Consider the following 12,572-nt stretch of genomic DNA (forward strand, 5'->3'; position numbering starts at 1 on the left):
TGTCCTACGAATCATACGTATCTAATATTGACTGAGTACGAGGTCAATATAGGAAATAAAAGCCGAGTAAAAGACCGAGCGGCGAAGCCGAGGTCTTTTACAAGGTTTATATTTCCTATACTGACCAAGTACGAAGTCAATATTACCGTAGATTTATCACGACAAACAGTCAGTATTTCAAATTCCAGAACGATAACCTCTTGAATCCCGGTTTTATGATTGCACAACCGTTTGTTGCACCACCGCCTTCTCATGCAGTGACAATGCTGCGCTAGGCAGCGTTCAACTGCGCCACCCCTAAGCAGTCAAACATCAGCAGTCAATATAGCCTTAAGGAGTGAAATATGCAGGAATATTTGACTGCTTAGGTATAGCAAAAATCTATGGGAGTCAATACTAAGGGAGTTATAAACGATTTTACAGCTCACCCAGGCGCCCCGACAGGCTCTTATATCCCGTACCGTCAGCGATGCGTCGGACCTGAACTAGGATTTAGTAGTAGAAATAGAGTCACAGGAAGGTGTGAACATTTCTCTTTGCATTCCTCAACCAGTGCATATTTAATTCCCATAGCTATACAGAAGACGTTACTTCAGTAACGTCTGGCGCTAGCCAGGGTCCACACAGCTTTAATTTAGTATTGGTTTATTTGTTTGTTGGTTTGTTTGTGTCACGCCTGGCGCTATCCCGTATCTGTCCCGTACCGTACTGTACCATCGAACACAGCTGGCCACAAACAGCTGGACAAAAATATTTTCTGGCTCCCGTATCTGTCCTGTACCGTACCGTTCCATCAAACACAGCTGGCCACAAACAGCTGGCCACAATATTCGTCGTATTATGTATACGACTCCCTGATATATAGGGAGATTTTATGGAAAGAAATGGGGAGACGACGAGGACATGCAATTAGAATGGACGTTAGTTGCCGAATAGGGTGATAGGATGCGTCAGCAAAAACATAATTTGGAAGAGAGATCCCGTCGACTCCAGAACGGCCACGAAAACTTATATGCATGCGAAGTGTATAGGGGCCCTGCATGCAGGGCATGCAGGGCGATGATGCAGTAACGTCTGGTGCGAGCCAGGGTCCATAAGTACAGTGTACAAGTGAGAGTTGTTATATCGAGAGCAGACCACTGTCCGACTAATGATTTACATACACAACCTCGTCTCCATAAGCTGTCACATACCAACTACATGTACCGGTAAATACAAAACCATGCACTTCAAACGAGCTGACTTGCACGCATGGCCCTTTTCATGAACCCAGACAAAAGTGTATCGGGGGAGCAAAAGCTGGGATCCCGCGTGCCTTGGGGCTAGCCCTTTCCCATAGGTGCTCGCCCTTTTTTCGCCCTTTTTGGCCCTTTTTGGAAAAGCCCGTTTCTTTCGCCCTTTATTGCGATGTTGGTGAATATCACCCTTTTTCAGCTTTTTTTAGCTGAAAAAGTGCTAAAATCTGTTTGCTCATGCATGCGGAACTTTACTTCCTGTTTTGCCTTTCGTCGACCCATAAATGGAGACTCGGATGTTGAGCCATAAATAAATGTAAAAGAGAAAAAGGACATATGGATACGAGTTAAGAGTAATTCTCCATCACTGTAACATGATACTATATACAGTCAGAAAGTGCAATACTGTATATAGTATCATGTTACAGTGATGGAGAGTTACTCTTAACTCGTATCCATATGTCCTTTTCTCTTTTACATAAATGGAGAGTGCGTATTTATTTCTCAGGTTGGGTTCATATCTGAAAATGTATCATGGCTAACCTTGACTGAAAAAGAGCACTTTTTCAGCATATTTTGAGGGACGCAAAAAGCACTAAGTGCGAATTAAAAGATCACCTTTGGGAAAGGGCTACTTGGGGCGGGATCCTGCCACTGGGCCAGCCCGCTTGACATGTTAACGCACAACAGGTTTTGTTTGGATTTGTGTGCAAGACTGAGATCCCACTAGCAGGCTGGATGGCCCGCCTGTCGACCAGCCCGGGAAGCGCATGTAGGCCGATAGCATAATATAACAGACAGTTCATAGACCATGTTAAATGTCACGCCACGTTGTTGGCTCGCTCGCCTCTTTTGCTAGTTTATCTCGCCGCTCTCCACCATGGTCAACATAGTGATGCATTTCACCCCGCTGATGCATTATTTTCTTCCGATTATCATCTTCTAGGTGCTGTCGGATCCCTGTCGGCTGGTATCTGCAACACTTCTGGCCTGGCTGGGTCGTGGACAACTGCCGCAAATGTTGCAGTGAGTGCTGGAAGTGGCGCTGCAGGGGTGAATTTCGTGGTGGCTCGACCAGAGAGCTTATTTAAGAGACACCACTGGCCTCTGGGGTCACGCTTCATGTTTCTCAACTGTTGCATTAGGAACTCCGACTTCAGGCGGCTGTTCAGCAGTGTCCCTTCCCTTCTCACTGCCCGGTACCGTTGCATTAGTTGTTGATCAGAGGGACATGACCGAACCTTTCTGTGCAAGAGTTTACGCTGCTGTAAAAGATATCGCAGGTGAGGAGTTAGCCAGGGTTGAGGTTTGGGTTTGCTGAAGGATGGTACGCAGATGCGACGGACGGGGCAGAGTTTGTCATAAGTTGACGTGAGGACGGCTGTTAGGCTGTTCGCCAAGATATTTACATCTGTTGCAAGGGGGCATGACGTCAGTTGTTCGTCCACGGTTCGGCATAGAGCGTCCCGGTCTATTTCTGTGGCGCTCGGCTTCCTGATATTCGTGTAGAGTGGACAGGTAGACATGGTTGGATATGTTAGGTGGCTTATAACTAGGTGTTGCTGACACCGTCCACAGGGTGCACTGCTGTCTGTGTAAGCTGGACTCCAATGGAAACAAGTACCAAATCGATGCAGGTCTGCCCATGAGGAGTGGGAGCAGTGACAACATTCCCGAGATCAAACTCGCAGCACATATTACGGAGATGTTTGTACTGTGCACTGCGAGGCTGCAGAACATCCGTGTTCAGGTCACCGAGGACAATAATGTTCGGAAACTGACGTAGAATGTTGTCGAGTTGAAGGCCGAAGAGTTCCCAGAACTCGACCCTTGCGTTGGGTGGACGGTACACGCTGCACACGACCAGCTCGTTGGATTTGGGTTTGGAAGACGGTATGCGAACACGTACAAATATGCACTCCACTCCCGGTATACATTGCGTAGGGGGCGGGAGAGGAAACAAGAGACGCCTGCACATACCTGCATACTCCTCCGCCATGTAGATCTCTGTCTTGTCGATACAATGTGTAGCCAGAAACGTGTAACAGAGAATCGGGAATGCTGCTGTCTAGGTGTGTCTCGTTAATGGATAGAATGTGAATTTTATGATCGTGCAAGAGTTTGTGAATATCCTGAACCTTATTTCCGAGACTACAAATATTTATAAGAGCTAAATTGACATTACGACAAGTATTAGTGTGAGCAATGGGCCGGTGGCTTACCGACGAGGTGGTAGGCGTCGAGGGACTAACCGGACGATCCTATTGTAGCGTATAGCGTATCCCGTACGTTAGCATATCCCCGTACGTTACTGTATTCCCGTACGTTAGCATATCCCCGTACTGTATCCCCATATGTTAGCGTATCCCCGTACATTAGCGTACGGAGTCTGCCTTTGCATAAAAGCTGCTGCTCACGATTCTTTTATTGCCAGTTAGTTAATTTAGTTGCCAGTTAGTTAATTTAGTTGCCAGTCAGTTAATTTAGTTGCCAGTCAGTTAATTTAGTTGCCAGTTAGTTAATTTAGTTGCCAGTTAGTTAATTTCGTTACCAGTACATTTCAATTGCCAATTACAGTGTGTTCACTGAGACCCGTGTGCATTTGCCTCCGAGAGAGACTGCGGCCCGCTACAAATTGGTGGCAGCGGTGGTTAAAGTCAACTTTGTCAGATTCGATCCCACCTGTTTTACGTGCTACAAATTGGTGGCAGTGGTAAATTCATTTTGTATCATTCTATACATAACTTTGTTACTTTACACGTTTTTCAGACCCCCATGGCTCAACCCGCTACGGCTCTGTGCGACGAATCAAGATGAGAATCATGTTTCTTGCCTTCCTGGGCTTGACCCTGCTTATTAGCCGGCAGCACAGTCAGGGTGCTAGCGTGGATCACCCTTCTCTCCGCACGGCACTCACTGGAGACTCCGATGGTGATTCCAAGCGACCCGCTACCTACATGTATACTACGATTCAAGACGAGGAGGGAGGTTACTTGTCTGACGCCGAGCTAGCCGCTCTGAGTGACTGGCTCAATGAAGATGAAGATAACACCTGGCTCGCCCTCCGCCATAGCTCCAGCCGCCGCCGTGGTTACTAACACTGATTCCAGGTATGGCATTTTCTTTCCTGTCTTCCTTCAGTCTCCCTGTTCTCTTCAGTCTTCCTTTATGCGAGTTTGTGAATCCAGTTTAGTTTGGTAGGCGTCTGATCATGGTGAGCCACGGTTTACCCAGCTAACGTGGGACAATGTGTGTGACAATGCCCCGTATAGTGAATAGTGATAATTAGATAGTATAGTGTATTCAGTTCGGTTTTTGAACTGCGATGTTCCTGGCGGGTTGTGCCAGCGTTGTGCAGCAAGAGTGCTGTGGTTTTCAGGTCCTATTTGGAGGACAGTTCTTTCCCCTTTTTTTGACCCCGTGAGATCGTGTGAACCTGGTGTGCTTCTACTTTATGATTTGTTTATCAGTTCATTCTTCTGTCTATTCCAAACGTTATCATTTCCGATATTATTTGCCATACTCCGGTTGACGCTCTCCCAGTAATTCGCGATCTACTTTAATGTTCACGACTCCATACCTGTATTATATTATGCAAGTCCTCCATTCTGCCTATCTCTTATCGTCGAGTTTATTCCGACGCGACCATGCATGCCGCCAGTTTTTTTTCTAAATAGCAGCCATTTGTTGATGTCCAGCTATCATCTACATGTAGTATTCGAATCACGAGGACGTGATTCTACTTGAGAGGGGAGGTGTAGCGTATAGCGTATCCCCGTACGTTAGCATATCCCCGTACGTTACTGTATTCCCGTACGTTAGCATATCCCCGTACTGTATCCCCATACATTAGCGCATCCCCGTACATTAGCGCACAGAGTCTGCCTTTGCATAACAGCTGCCGCTCACGATTCGTTTATTGCCAGTTAGTTAATTTAGTTGCCAGTTAGTTAATTTAGTTGCCAGTTAGTTAATTTAGTTGCCAGTCAGTTAATTTACTTGGTCCGTTTCATCGCAATTGTCGCTTATCTCCTACACATCTTTTGACAGGTAAAACCCAGTCCGATCTCGATATCTAACTCACATTCGTTTGGGAGGTTGTGTTGGAAAGATCAAAGGAGACCAGAAAGAAAAAAATCATCGCGACTGGCGCCAGTGGCATCGCGATTCGTACAATTTTGATGGGAAAGTGGGGAACTTTTCGCTGCAGTGAATGCACTGCACTGCAGTCTGCAGTGAATGTGTGCATTCACTGCAGCAAAAAGCCAAGCGCAGCTCAAAGACCGGAACTGTAGCAGGGGAAATCGACATCCTGACCTGGAGAGCGTGACAGTCACGGCCAGGCCAGCCAGCTCATTCGTCACGTTTGAACTGCAACGGCCTGGCATTCTTTGCAAGCCTGCAAACTGATGGGAGATGGTGGCAAAGAAGACATTGTCCGACCTGGCAGTGGCAGTACAAGAGTCGTGGTCAGCGTATCCAGCAGAGCGTATGACAGCTGTCTGGATCGGAGAGGGATGTGTGCCTGATTCAAAAAAATTGTTGAAACACAGAGTACTGTAGTGACAGACGGGTCACGCTGCCCACGTTCCTCCAAGTGCCAAAGTGACAGCCACGACTGTTCCTTTCCCTTCGCGCCATACGCCAAGCGGAGAAAGCAAGAGATACTCTACGCCAGCAGCTATACAGACCAGGGAATGTCAGCTCAAGTCACATCAGCTCGAGTGATACAGAGCCAGAGTCGGATAAACTAGAGCGTGAGTGCAAGAACGCGCTCCGTCGCTGTTTTCTTTAGTACATTTTTGTAACCTTGCTTCCTTTCTTCGACTTGCTTCACCAGATTCCACCGCTGAATTTTTTCTTGTGGCGGACAGGAATCATGTATCATGCTTCTTCACTATGCGTATTGGAAATTTTACAGAGCGGTAAAAAAAACTCCTGTTCTTAGTTGTGATAGATAAGCGACAATTGCGATGAAACGGACCAAGTAGTTGCCAGTTAGTTAATTTAGTTGCCAGTTAGTTAATTTCGTTGCCAGTACATTTCAATTGCCAATTACAGTGTGTTCACTGAGATCCGTGTGCATTTGCCTCTGAGAGAGACTGCGGCCCGCTACACTATTGCGTGCCCGGATGTTCCAGTGCACCCCTGTCAGCAGAGCCTCGTTCCTGCAGGAGGTGTGGGATCTGGTGGGTGGTGTATGGTTTGTACGTTTCGTCGAGAATATCGTCGTACGGCATTGAGCACTTCACGCCTCTACGTTGAAGCTCCTTGTAGCTCGTCACGTTGTTCTTCCTGGCTGTCTGTTGCTGTCGTGTCAGGTCATTGGCCACATATATGGGAGTTCTATCTTGTAGTTTGAGGTTGAATCGTGTACGGTATACGGCAGACTTGCTGGCTTGGCTTTTGAATTTGATCCGTACAGGACGGGGACCTCGAGACCGCTCAGTTCCAATTCGTTCTGCGTTCGCGACTTCATAGGAGTCTATCTTCAGGATCCGGATGCAGTCGTCAAATAGGCTGCTGTCAGCTTCCGGGATGCCGCGGACAATGGTGTTGCTGCAGCGCTGTTGACGGTCAACTTCTTCCTGCACCAAAGCAGCAAAGTTGACGACGTTGCACGTGCCAACAACCCCTTCCGAGGCGGCATGTCCCTTTCACCGTTCGTACGGTACGCTGCCGTACCTGTACTCTCAAGACGAGTAAGGCGAGCCTCGAAGATGTCCAGCTTCTCCTTCAATGCTCGATTTTTGGCCATTACAGCATCGATCTCGGCCGAAAATTCCAATGACATGACATTGAAGCGCTCCGTAAGAGCACGTTTCTCCCCCAGGATGTCAGAGAGGAGACTCTGAACACTGTCCTCTCCCTTGGCATTGCTATCGGTCTCCAGGGACACTTGCGCGCGAATCACGTCAGATGGTGTGCTGGCTTGCGTTTTTCGGCTTGTTGCTGACAGCTTGGATGGCGTGGTCTCAAGGCTGGGACTGCGCCTCACTGGAACCTTTGCAGCAGCACTTCTATAGGTTTGGGGCATGACAGAACAGACGTGGCGTAAAAATCACGCCTGGTTCGCCAAATATTCCGGAGCTTCAAAAAATGCAACCGGTCACATACACACACATCAAAGTGAGATGAAGTGAGAAAAAATAACAATCCGCAATAAATTCTGCAAATACTTTTGCCTAACTCATATTCAAACTGATTGAAACGTTTTTGCAATACAATGATGAAGCCAATCAAAGGAAAAAACATTTCCCTCAGTTGAGTGAGCTAGGCAAAAAAGCATAGCGTAGAGCCCTGAGCATCCAAGCTCTCTCGTACTTTGGGGCTCCTCATGTGCTGTTTTGTGCATGAAGTGTGTGGGTACAGTGAGGGCTGAGTGCGACCAGTCTGTGCAAAGTTGCAGGAAGTGTGAGTTTCGAAGTCTACATCATAGCTACATCATAGCTACATCATAGCTACATCATAGCTACATCATAGCTACATCATAGCTACATCATAGCTACATCATAGCTACATCATAGCTCATCGGGTCCTGCTGGTGACAGTAATTTTGTCTTCAGACTTTTCCCTATTCCGTTCACTCAATCAGTGAATATTGTTATTCTCGAACAGGTGAAGTTAGCATGCATCATCGCATTTAACGCAACCAGTCCAGGAGACACTTCACATTAGATATCAAACTTTCGTTCCCCTCTATTCGTAATTTAATTGGACTACGAGTGCGTAATCACGCACTATAATCAGATGAATGAAATTCAGTGTGCATTTTTGGGACGAGTTGTCTCCTCAAATTGTCCTCAAAGGTTACTTTTGGCTGTCAAGCGTTCTGCAGGATTTGAACCTGCACTTATGCACTTACTGTGACAGGAGGGTACTGTGCTCAAACTGCCATCACCATTGCACCTAACTGTAGAGTTGCCCAGCAGAAAGTGTCCATCGGTACATGTATACTGTGCCAGTTCACCATGTTGTATGAAGGAGGCATTACTCACGCCATCCCTGATAGTGGGAAGACTGCAATTGAACTCTGTAGAAAAGCTCAAGAGAAAGTATAGTATAGTATAGTATTTGGAAACTCGGATGTTGAGCCATAAAATAAATGTAGAAAGGAAAAGGACATAAGGAGAGGACGTTGAATGTCTCAGTGCTCTTGTCAGTTGTGTGCCTAGTGATTGCACTTTCTGACTGTGTATAGTATCCAGTTTCAGTGATGGAGAGTTACTCTTAACTTGTATCCTTATGTCCTTTTCCTTTCTACACAGTATAGTATTTATTCATATTTCTAGTCCCTACAGACCTATGGTTTCCTTATGGGGTACCCTAGCCAATCTAGGATTGCGATAGGACATTGACTGGGTGAAGCAGTAAGAAGTTCTCGCAAAGATTACTGCACAATACACCTCATAAGACTGATTGAAAACAGCGGCCCTGCAACACAACAAAAGGACCTGATGCCATAAGCAAAGTGCATACATGTGGCCGATGCAACTGTGGTTGATGGGGGTCTGAACACATGTGCCAATGGTTGTGGACCGTACCCCAAGACCCACACTGTTAGGTGCATGCATCTTCGGATTCACTCTTACTAATATGGACTTTGTGCACGTTCTAGTGTCAAATTTGCCCTCTCTCTCTGTCTTTAAGAGCTGCATCTGCGCCTTGATCCTTGAAGGGTGGGTTCCTACGGATGCAGAAAACTCGGACTCTAGCCGAGTCTGACGAGAACCGTGAAATTTATTGTATTTTTCTCTGTTTTTCGTAGAATAGGTACGCAGACACAATACAGCACAAGTTAAGTTTGTTACAGCTCTGAGTTTAATGCTGTGAAACCATCAATAGCAGTAATATCATGTACTGATGAAAATTTTCTGAAGACAAACATGTTCAAATGCAGCCAATCTGTACTCGATTCTTGCAATCGAAAGTCGAAGAGAAACTCTCAGCTTTCGATTGCAACAATTGCCGAAGTGATAGTGAAGCATCGGCGAAGGTCCTACACGGGAAGTCTAAAACATAACAACCACGCACTCACAAGCAAGGAGAGTTCCAAGTTCTTTAACCTGACCGGTTTCTGTGACATGAGTCACTTCATCAGAGGAATGAGGATAAATGACAATGTGGAACTCAATATAACCAACGAACTGGACAGACAGGCGTTGAGCACTGTCGAGTAATTAGCGCGAAAAAAAAGCAATTTAGCGATTTAGCGCGAAAGAAAGCGTGAACAAAACACGGGGTTGCTTGCGAGGCGAAAAAACAAACACGAGGTTGAGTGCAAGGCATGGCATGGAGGTAAAACATACCTATACCCATCGTGAATGTGGTTTCCTAAAACATAAGTTAGCGCGAAAAGAATTTTGCAGGGTGCGTTGAAGGCTGAGGAGGCCAGGGTGATAGTCAGTAACAAAAACTGTGGGGCAAGAGGCAGAAGCTTGCACAGAGCTAGCTGGAGGTATGAGTTGACAGCTAGCTGGGGTATCACTGAACGCATCGTGGAGAAACCTAGGAGGGTAACCACGCTTGCGAAGCCTGGTCCAGAAAGCATCACGTATAGCGAGCAGGGAGGTGATCTCACTGTTTGTGTGGTTATAGCGCAGCAATTCAGCTTTAATAAAGGCTCTGAAACATGAGCGGGGGTGGTCGGACGTAAATGGGATGTACAAATAAGCGTTCCTGGGCTTTTGGAAAGTACTGAATGTGAATGTGGATTTATCATTAATAGAGATGATCAAATCAAGAAACTCAATACTTTTACTGGGGTCTGACCACGTAAGTCTGATGGCGTCAAGTTTTGCGTACATGTGCCGTTTGACGGCAGGCAGATTGCTCAGTCTTTTGATGATTAAGAGAAGATCATCAACGTATCGACCGAAGAACTTTATGGTGTTACGGAAGACTGAGAGTGATGTACGCTCATGGACGAAGAGGAAAATATTTGCAACATTAACCGCCATGGGTGTACCCATGGCCATGCCATTCTCTTGGTGATACACCAAACCATCATGCTCGAAAAAATTATTTCTTAGCACAAAAGAAGAAAGATCAATGAGCAAGTCTTTCATGGGGTGATTATTTTCGTCGAGGAACACGTGCAAGGCATTGGTCGTGTCTTTCCACGACATGCATGTGTAAAGACTTTCGACATCTGCAGTCAAAAGGGAGCAGTCACTCAAGTCATCGTTCGACGGAGTGATCAAACTCTTTACAACATCGTTAGTAGAAGTAAACACAGTGTTTGCTGATTTCATGAGACTCTTTATATGGTAGTCGACATAGCGAGAGGCTGGGGTTGTGCAGTAGCCCTGACACGACACAATGGGCCTGCCTTTAACTCCACAGGGCCCAAGGGGTTTGTGGATTTTGGGAATGAGCCGAAACTTGGCTGGCTTGAAAGGGAAATTCGCAAGTAGGGCTTCTGCGTCTCGCCTAGTGACATTATGGCTGGAAATGATCATGGTTAGCTCCGTTTCGATGGCCTCGAGTTCTGGATTGAGGGCAGTGTCCCGGCCAACGGGGCAAACAATGCGGTAGGTTGAGGTGTCCGCGAGCTGTCGGGCGGCTTCGGCGGAAAATTCATCGGAATTCAGGATAGCTGTGCCCAGATTTTTGTCTGCGTCACGGACAATGATACGTGGATCCTGTCGCAGTGACAGAACAATATCCTGCTGGGCTCTGGTGGTGTTTCGACGTCGTGGCTTGCAGGCGTCGCGCAAGGCTGTCGCCTCCGACCGGAGCTCAAATAGTTTCAGTTCGGTACCAGGGAATGCAGGTGGCGGCAACCGTTTGCTGGCAATGTGGAATTTCTTTATGGATCCTTCTTGTTGAGGGGGACCGTGTGGACCTTCCTCGATAGGTTCCTTCCAGCGTACACGTCGCTCAAAACGCGCTAAATCAGTCGAGAAATTGTTGTGGTTGGCGATTGAGGATGTGACTCGGAAGCGTGATCCCAAGCCAAGCAGGTAGCGTTGTACATTAGAGAACTCAAAACGGCTGAGGTTGTGAACACCAAAGTTGGTGACAAGGCGCTCATGCGTGGACAAACGCAAATGGAATATCCACCGCAGTCGCAGGTCTTCTATTGTCTTCGAGCCTGCTGGCGGGCAGGTGCCGCGTTTCCAGGTATCACTGCGGAGCATGAGCGCCCCCTCACGTTTTTTGGCTGCCCACGTCCATCTTTCACGACGTCACTGTAGCGACGCACATTGGACGATGGCCGTGGATGTTGTTGCTGCCGTTGTTCTCGTTGTTGTCGTTGCTGCTGCTGCTGTCGTTGCCGCTGTTGTCGTTGTTGCTGCTGCTGTTGTTGCTGCTGCTGCCACTGCCGCTGCTGCCGTTGCTGCTGCTGCCGCTGTGGCTGCTGCCGTTGAGGCTGCTGCCGCTGCGGCTGCTGTCGTTGTTGTCTCGTCTGTCCCTGTTGTTGCCATTCATGTACTTGCCGTATGGGGCGGGGTGGTTGGCGGGAAGACTTGGAAGACGTTTTGGATTTGTTTCGGCTAGCTTGCCATTGTAGAGGCGGTTTTTGAAGTGCCAACTGGGCAGACATTCTCTCTGGATTAAGTGTCCAATTTCCTCAGTAGAGGGAGGAACAGTGGTAGCTTGCGTAATCGTAGTTTGGGAATTCTGCTTCTTACGCGATGTGATAAGATCCGTTTTTAGCTTTTTGGCAATTTCAGAGGCTTCGGCTTCGTTGAGTTGTTTCTCGAACAAGGCATGGGCCTCGTGGACGAGTGCAGACGAAACGTCTGCGGATTCGAACTCCTTCATCAACGCTTCGAAGTCGTGTTCTGCTGTTTCTTTCTTCGTAGTAGCCGCGTCGAGTGACGTTCTGGCTTTTTCAACAGCTTGCGTAGTGAAGGCAATAGATTGTAGGGTAGCGGCTTCTGAAGTGAGACGACAAAACTTCTTCTGGACAAAATCCGGGAAGTCCTTGTCCTTCAGTTGTGATTCAAGTCGCTTGACCTTTTCTTTTAGACGTGACATGCTGACGTTGGCGTCAGCGATGCGTTTAGTACACCAGGACACATAACCGTGCACGGCCTGGGGCAGGTCGTGGCACGAAACATCCTTGGCGGTGACAGACCTCGCCAGGGCTCGTCTTTTAGCGAGTGGGGACGTAGAAACGGATCTTATCACATCGCGTAAGAAGCAGAATTCCCAAACTACGATTACGCAAGCTACCACTGTTCCTCCCTCTACTGAGGAAATTGGACACTTAATCCAGAGAGAAGTGTCTGCCCAGTTGGCACTTCAAAAACCGCCTCTACAATGGCAAGCTAGCCGAAACAAATCCAAAACGTCTTCCAAGTCTTCCCGCCAACCACCCCGCCCCAT

This window comes from Sycon ciliatum, chromosome 11 (assembly GCF_964019385.1).
Source record: "Sycon ciliatum chromosome 11, ocSycCili1.1, whole genome shotgun sequence".
Lineage (NCBI taxonomy): Eukaryota > Metazoa > Porifera > Calcarea > Leucosolenida > Sycettidae > Sycon > Sycon ciliatum.